Source organism: Oryzias melastigma, linkage group LG11 (genome assembly GCF_002922805.2).
Source record: "Oryzias melastigma strain HK-1 linkage group LG11, ASM292280v2, whole genome shotgun sequence".
Classification (NCBI taxonomy): domain Eukaryota; kingdom Metazoa; phylum Chordata; class Actinopteri; order Beloniformes; family Adrianichthyidae; genus Oryzias; species Oryzias melastigma.
In genome coordinates this window covers 20424729-20432484 of record NC_050522.1, presented here as the reverse complement: position 1 = coordinate 20432484, position 7756 = coordinate 20424729, and the positions used below count along the sequence as shown (strand labels likewise).

General features: G+C 43.7%; 1 long non-coding RNA gene across 1 annotated transcript; it reads right to left on the bottom strand.

Moving 5' to 3' along the window:
• Positions 1–5359: 5359 nt before the first annotated feature.
• Positions 5360–7474, bottom strand: LOC118599303. The gene is made up of 3 exons (XR_004948605.1): positions 6960–7474; positions 6271–6856; positions 5360–6171 (listed from the first exon to the last, which is right to left on the bottom strand). It is a non-coding gene; the product is annotated as an uncharacterized LOC118599303 (long non-coding RNA).
• Between the last annotated feature and the right edge of the window lie 282 nt (positions 7475–7756).

Here is a 7756-nt window from a genome sequence, read left to right as displayed (position 1 = left end):
ATATATATATATATATATATAATATGTATACGTGTGTGTACATAGGTGTATACCCCATAAGCCTCTGCTCCCTCTTCCCAGGCTCTCCCAGCTGTTCCCCATCAGCTCATCACCACAAACAGTATTTAGACAGTCGCTGAGCTTTGCTCAGTGTGAGGTCTTGTTTTTGCTCTGCAATCAGGCCAAATGTTTATTCTATGCTCGCTTCCTGTTACTTGACTTCTGCCTGTTTTTGACCATGTCTTGCCTTGAAGAAAAACAAAGGTTTATGAACCACCCAACCAAAATGAACCAAATTGTATTGAAATGGTTCAGGGTTGTGAAGCTAGAGATGGAGAAACCAAAGCTTTCTGAACAACTGAATCAAAATGAACCAAATTGTATTGAAATGGTTCAGGGTTGTAAAGCATTTGACACATTTAAAGCTAGTGACATCGGTTGGCTGGACAACAAAATTGCAGCTATATGAAAGGGGGGGAGTCATTATTATGTTAAGTCATAAGTAGCAATCAAACTTTTATTTTTAAAATCTGCTTCTTTCATAAATGATGAAAACAAGATTTTGTCACATTAACATCTTGTGATTAAAATGTGTAAAGCTAATACTGTTTGGAAGATGGGTTTAAAAAGAACAAGTGATATCTTTACAAAACCACATTTCATAAATTAGAGCAGTGAAATCATTGTGGAACTGCTAATATGTAAGCCTATCTACTGAATGTTGGCATACATTTATTCATGTGAAAAAATGTTAGGTGTGTTAATCAATCTCTGAATGAAATGTTCAACCAAACTGACTAAACATTTGACCCTGTTTATAAAGAAATCTAACCATAGGAACAACACCAGCAGGGTCTCCTCTGCTCTTTTATTAAATGGAATTCTGGCTTTCCTGAGAAAACCATCTCCTTTGGCTCGGCTCAATAAAACCAGCCAACCCTTAGATTCCAAGTCACCTCTTGAATCGTGTTGTTGCTTTAATAAATTTTTTTACCAACAATAATATAAAATGATGCACGAAATGAATTGTTAATATTAAAAATTGTTTTTTCTTTCTGTGTTTTATATGAATAAATATTTATATATTCACATTAAATGTAAAAGATAAATCATAAATACCAAATACTGCAATCCTATTTTCAACAATGTATTAACATATTTTCCATTTAAACAAATACAAGCTAACAAAAATATAAATTAAAATGTGTAAAAGAATAAATATTTCAATCACAATAAAAGTTGCCAATCCAAATATCCCACCACCATCCACAACACCACAGTCCTGAACATAACCATAACTGCCTGAAATATGCAGCAACAAATATTTATTTTATTTCTTAAAACTTGGATATTAACCATTTATGATCATTATTAAAAATGACTTTGCTCTAAGAAAGCCTTGAACCAGGTATCTTCACTTTAGAAGGTGGGAGCTCTCTCCACTGTGCCAACATATTGATTCTCAAGACCTTAATGATATCTACTCATGCATTTTAATTGTTAGACATTTAGATATAAGTACATAAAGCTAGATCACCGGTTAAATTCGCCTTCTCAACCAAAAACTAAAGTATTTTTCAACATTTGTTTCTTCTTCCTCCCTTTCTGGGGTCCCCTGGATGTGCAGCGGCTTACCCATACCAATACGGGTGTGCTTGGCTTTCTCTGTCTCTTCTTCTGCTGCGAGTGAAACGAGCAGCAGTTTATAGAGACTGACTCATCACGACTCTCTTAAGGCCACAAACCAGGATGAGTGAACGGACTGATTGAAAACCCCGCAATGAATTCAAAACTGCTGCGGGTGGTCGAAAATGCGCGAGTGACGAAATAATGCTTCATTTGGAAAGTCACATCATCAGCAATCTGAAGCGAGTGGTCGATACTCCACCAGCGACACTTCCGCTTTGAAAGACTCCATACAGAGTCGAGCTATCTGCTTGAGCAGAACATCTCTGGTGTTTGCTATGAAACCCTCTGCATATGGAACCAAACGCCTCCGCCTCTTTGTTACAGTGCGTGTGTGAGTGTGTAGTATGTGTGCGTGCGTGGGTGTGTGTGTGGGGGTATGTATGTATGTAGATATATATATATATATATATATATATAATTCAAGATTATTTTATTGTCATATGCAAAGCTTTCACTAACAAAATTGTTCCAGTACAACCAAACAAGATTAGACATACAACAGAAATACACAAATACAGTTCAGAGTTGACTAAAGTGCACGAGTGATCAGCGCACCTTCATTATTAATATATTATGTATACATGTGTATATATGCATATATTATGCATACATGTGTATCTAGATTTGTGTGTGTGTGTTATATATATATATATATATAACACACACACACACATACATACACACACACACGTGTGGGGGTGGGTGTGTGTGTATGTATACTCAATATCCCGCTTCCTAAGCTCTCTCAGCTGTTCCCCATCAGCTCATCACCACAAACAGTATTTAGACGGTCACTGAGCCCTGCTTCAGATGAGGTCTTGCTTTAGAGCCGCAATCAGTCCAAATGTTTGTTCTATGCTCGATTCCTGTTACTTGACCTTTGCCTGTTTTTGACCATGTCTTGCCTCGTCCCTGCCTGTTAGTGTTAGCTATTAAACCCTCTGCATATGGATCCAAACGCCCCCGCCTCTTTGTTACGGTGTGAGTGTGTGTATATGTATATGTGTGTATATATATATATGTATGTATGTATGTAGATATATATAATTCAAGATTATTTATCATATGCACAGCTTTTACTGACAACAAAATTTTGTTCCAGTACAACCAAACAAGATTAGACATACAACAGAAATACATGAAAACAGTTCAAATTCGAGTGAGGTGCAGGAGTGATCAGCGCACAATTATTAATATATTATGTATGCATGTGTGTGTATATATACATATATTAAGCATTCATGTGTATTTATAAATTTGTGTGTGCATATATATATATGTGTATATATATATATATTTATACACACACACACACACAGTATCTCACAAAAGTGAGTAAAGCCCTTACATTTCTGCAGATATATATGTATATCTTTTTCATAGGACAACACTGCCAAAATGAATACACAATTGGGTATATATATATAGTCTGTATTTATAGGTATATACATATAAAATGTTACATGTGTGTGGGTGTGTGTATAGTCGACAACTAATGTGGTAGTTGAAGCGTTTTTTTTTTCTTCTTTTTTTTCTTTTTATTTCAAAACTTTGGTGCGCACTTTCTAATGCCGGGTCTGCCCTTCTCTTTGTCACATAGACAGTAGTGCTAAGCTGGTCTGTAGTGATGTCACCGGAAGTTCTGAGTAGGCTAAATGGGCCTCAGTGAGCAAGTGGGTGTTTATATCTGAAAAAACCTTTTGAAATACTCTATACATGTTTTATTTAAAATTTTTTAAATCTTTAAACAAATGATTGCAGGCTTTTATTTCGTTTTTTGTCGTTGATTCAGATTGCCTCATTTTATTGAAGTCTTGTGTTAATGCCGGAAAAAAAAATTAGAAAAGCTGCATGATTCATTAAAAGCTCAATAAAGTATAATCTTTATTTTTACACGTCAAGTTTAAAACTAATGATGATTAAGATGTCTAACATCCAGTCCCCGCACAACCCGATTAGTCAACTAATCGGAAAAATATTTGTAAATTAGTCAATTACTGCAATAATTGTGTGTGGCAGCCCTACATCGCACTGATAGGTGTCATTGAGGCCCCACCCTTGAGCTAAACTGGGGTTGTGGCTTGTTGGCCGAAATCATCCCCACGGGTCCTGTCTGGGCTCAGCTCTAAGAAGTGAGATGGATCTGCACTCCCATTTGCTCACCATGAACGGCCAATGTATAGTTGTTAGGGGGGCGGCTGAAGGCAGGTACTTTAATGACCCCAAACCTTGGTCACAGATTCTGATCCTTCTCCCTTGCTGTTTTAATGGAAGTTGAAGCTTGCCATTCTTCTCTGTGGGAGGATGAGGGTGGGTGGGTTTCGGCGCGAAGAGGAGAGAGGAGGGCCCCTGGCTGCCGCTCAGTATATCGCGCGTTCAAGCCCTACCACGGACAATCAAAACAAAACACTCCAGATTGTGTCAAATGACAAAAAAATCTGTAAAATACTTACAAAGGTGTCTGAAATGGTTTCAGTGAACAAAAGTACTGTGGACCCTGTCTAAACATTTTGGGTTGGGTTGTGCTTGTTTTACAGAATTAATCCATAACCTGAACCTTTTTGAACCCTCATGCTCTCTTATTGAGTCCATATGACCTCACTTTTACATTGATGTGTGATCCCTCTCATGACGACAAAGGTGAAATGGATTTTATATCTGCCACGGACACCACAAAAGATGATTAACCCTGGAAACAACAGTCTAGCCTACCAGATGAACCCTTTCTAATGTAAACATACCTAGGATAACACAAGCTTTAGAGGAGCTGCCAGTCATCATGTAGACCCTTTTTGCTGTTTTCCTTGTTTTCATCACTGCTGTTTTCCTGTCTTTGCTTCAGAAACATCCAAGTGTGTTTAAGCTTGTAACGTACAGCTTATATGTTTGGACTTATGGCAAAGTCTTAATTTTAATTACTTTATAAAGTTAGAGTGAGTTCTGTTGAGTGCTTCTTCACATCTAGTTCTTTAGAATGCTTCAGTTAATTCATAGTAACTCATTTCTACTCAAATCAGGGCAAATTTAAAACAAGAACACAATCTTTTCAAGAAAATATTTTATTTTGAACAAAATAATAAAAAAATGTTCATAAAAGAGTTATTTATTTATTTATTTTTTCATTTCCTCTGTCCACTCCTGCACAGTTTTCCCGCCGACAGCTGCACAGTACGAAACACCGTCAATCCTGGTGTGGCCAGTGTCCAGCCTTTTTGGCTGGCCACACTTCGTGCAGGTGTACTGCACAGTCTGCCGGCGGACTTTTGTCCCTGCAGGAGGGCCCTCTGGTGCAGCAGCTGCTGCTTCTGCTGCTTTCCTTCTCCTGAAGGCAGTCATCCTGGGCACACGCTTACCAGGAGGAGGCAGTGGTGGTGCTGGAGCTGGTGCTGTAGCCTCACTGCCCAGCTGGAGTGGCTGAGTTTGAGTGGCAGGTCTCAATTATATGAGAGAGAGCTTCTCCTCTGGCGTCCCGTAGTCGAAGGGCTGTCCCACCTGAACCAAGGACAGCCCTTTAGCTGCAGGGAGAGGCTGCAGGGAGACAGCTGGAGCAGCAAGAAGGAGTCCCACTACCTGCTCCAGCACAGCCCTCTCCCACGTTTTCTGCCTGCTGGAGAACCTGAAGACGCACACATACAAAAAAAAATGTTGGTACCATCATGCTGGGATTGTTTGAACAGGTGCGACATCAGACTTCAGAAGTTCAGGCTCTCACCACTGTGACAGGGTCCTCTGATTCAGCTGAAACTACTGAAGACTGGTCTGAGTCATCAGCCTGGGGCTCATGAGGACCGCCTCCCTGATGGTCACGTAGTCCCCCAAGACCAGTTAACAACGGGTCTTCAGAACCCTCCCCCTGGTTCTTGTGGCTGAGGGTTGAAGCCGGCAGAGCTGGCTGAAAATGGCCTCCACCAGGCGGCTGGCGTTGTGTGGTCTTTATTTCTTCTGATTTTTCCTCAATTCCTCTGTCCATTCCTGCCCACTTTTCTGCCGACAGCTGCACAGTATGACACACCGAAAATCCTGGTGTGGCCAGTGTCCAGCCTTTTTGGCTGGCCACACTTTGTGCAGGTGTACTGCATAATATACCAGTGGACTTTTGTCCCTGCTGGAGGGTCCTCTGGTGCAGCAGCTGTTGCTTCTGCTGCTTTCCTTCTCCTGAAGGCAGTCGTCCTGGGCACACGCTCACCAGGAGGAGATGGAGGCAGTGGTGGAGGAGGTACAGGTGGTGGTGGTGCTGGAGCTGGTGCTGTAGCCTCACTGCCCAGCTGGAGTGGCTGAGTTTGAGTGGCAGGTCTCAATAATGGGAGAGAGAGCTTCTTCTCTGGCGTCCCGTAGTCGAAGGGCTGTCCCTGTCCCACCTGAACCAAGGACAGCCCTTTAGCTGCAGGGAGAGGCTGCAGGGAGACCACTGGAGCAGAAGGAAGGAGTCCCACTTCCTTCTCCAGCACAGCCCTCTCCCACTTTTTCTGCCTGCTGGAGAACCTGAAGACACACACACACATACAAAAAAAATGTTGGTACCACCATGCTGGGATTGTTTGAACAGGTACGACATCAGACTGCAGAAGTTCAAGCTCTTACCACTGTGACAGGGTCCTCTGGTTCAGCTGAAACTACTGAAGACCGGTCTGAGTCATCAGCCTGGGGCTCCCGAGAACCGCCTCCCTGATGGACACGTAGTCCCCCAAGACCAGGGACCAACGGGTCTTCAGAACCCCCCTGTTTCTCGTGGCTGAGGGGTGAAGCTGGCAAAGCTGGCTGCAAATGGCCTCCACCAGGTGGCTGGCGTCAGGCCAGTTTGCAGGGCTGGCGTTCAACCCCAAAAGGCAGCTGGAGTTATGTGGAAGAAAATAAGAAAATGAAGCAGATTTTTAAGCAGGAAAAAAACGTTTAGAAAGCAAACTTGCCGTTGGAGAGACTCCTTCCCCGGACAGGAAGTGCTCTTCCAATTCGCGGCCTTGAAACGCCCTTTGGGCTGTCTGTCCCGGTGCCTGGCAGGGTAGACGACCCGCTGCTTGTCAGACTCTGGGAGGCGTTCCCAGAGCGCAACAATTCGGTCTACCCTGCTGTTGGAGATTGCAGGCAGACTCCTGATCTCCACCAGGGCCTTGGCCAGCCTCAGGAAGTGTTGATATCCTGGCTGACCATCAAGACCCTGGAACTCTTCCTGGAACAGAAGCAGGACACTCGGCAAACGCAAACCAAAGAAAATCTTATAACAAAACACGTTTTCAGATAGTTTGATACAGGAATGGTGTTGCAGCTTTTACCTCAGAGTCTGAGGAGAGATGCTGATCGGGAGTCTGAGAGGTACCGGGACGGACATCCTATTCGGGGGGGGTGGGGGACAGACCGGATGGCTCAGACCTGTCTGTGTCAGCTGGGTCACCTGACCGGGCTGCTGCGTCAGAGGAGAGGAGGACCGGCCCGGAGATGGTGGGGTCTTCATTCTCCTCTATACCCTTATCCTGAAGAGCGATGACAGCAGCAGCCTCATCTGGAGCGTCAGGGTCCCCGCTGACACCCTCAAGCACGCTACCTGTCTGCTGGAACAGGTACTCCACCCCAATGAGTTCCCCTGCAGGGAAGAAGGAGAGCTCAAGTCATTTTGGTTGATCGATATGAAGTCAGATCTACACCTCTGGCCTCAGTTGTGACTGTTCACCTGTGTACGCAGCAGGTTTAGTGAAATCCTTAAGCAGATGATGACCAAGCACCCTCTGGCTCTTCTGGTTAAGGGCGTGCTTGAGGTGGCCACTGTAGGAGTGCACAGGTCGCAGATGATCCTGAGCAGCAGGTGGAGGTGCAGCAGCTGCTGTGCAGTCCTCGCTCCATCTTACCAGCCCATCGATCAGGAACGCCTGGAAATATCTGGGTCTCGCAGACGTCCTTGAGGAAACCGCGTTAACATCGGAAGTTAGGTTTACAGCCGGGAAACTGCATATAAGTCAAACGGAACAGCTGGAGGTGGAAGGACTCCAGAGATGTGGAGCCTCTCGCGCAGCGATAAACTGGATGGCCGACCCCGCCTTTAGTCAGCCTGCCAGTCTAGGTGTAGAGCTGCACC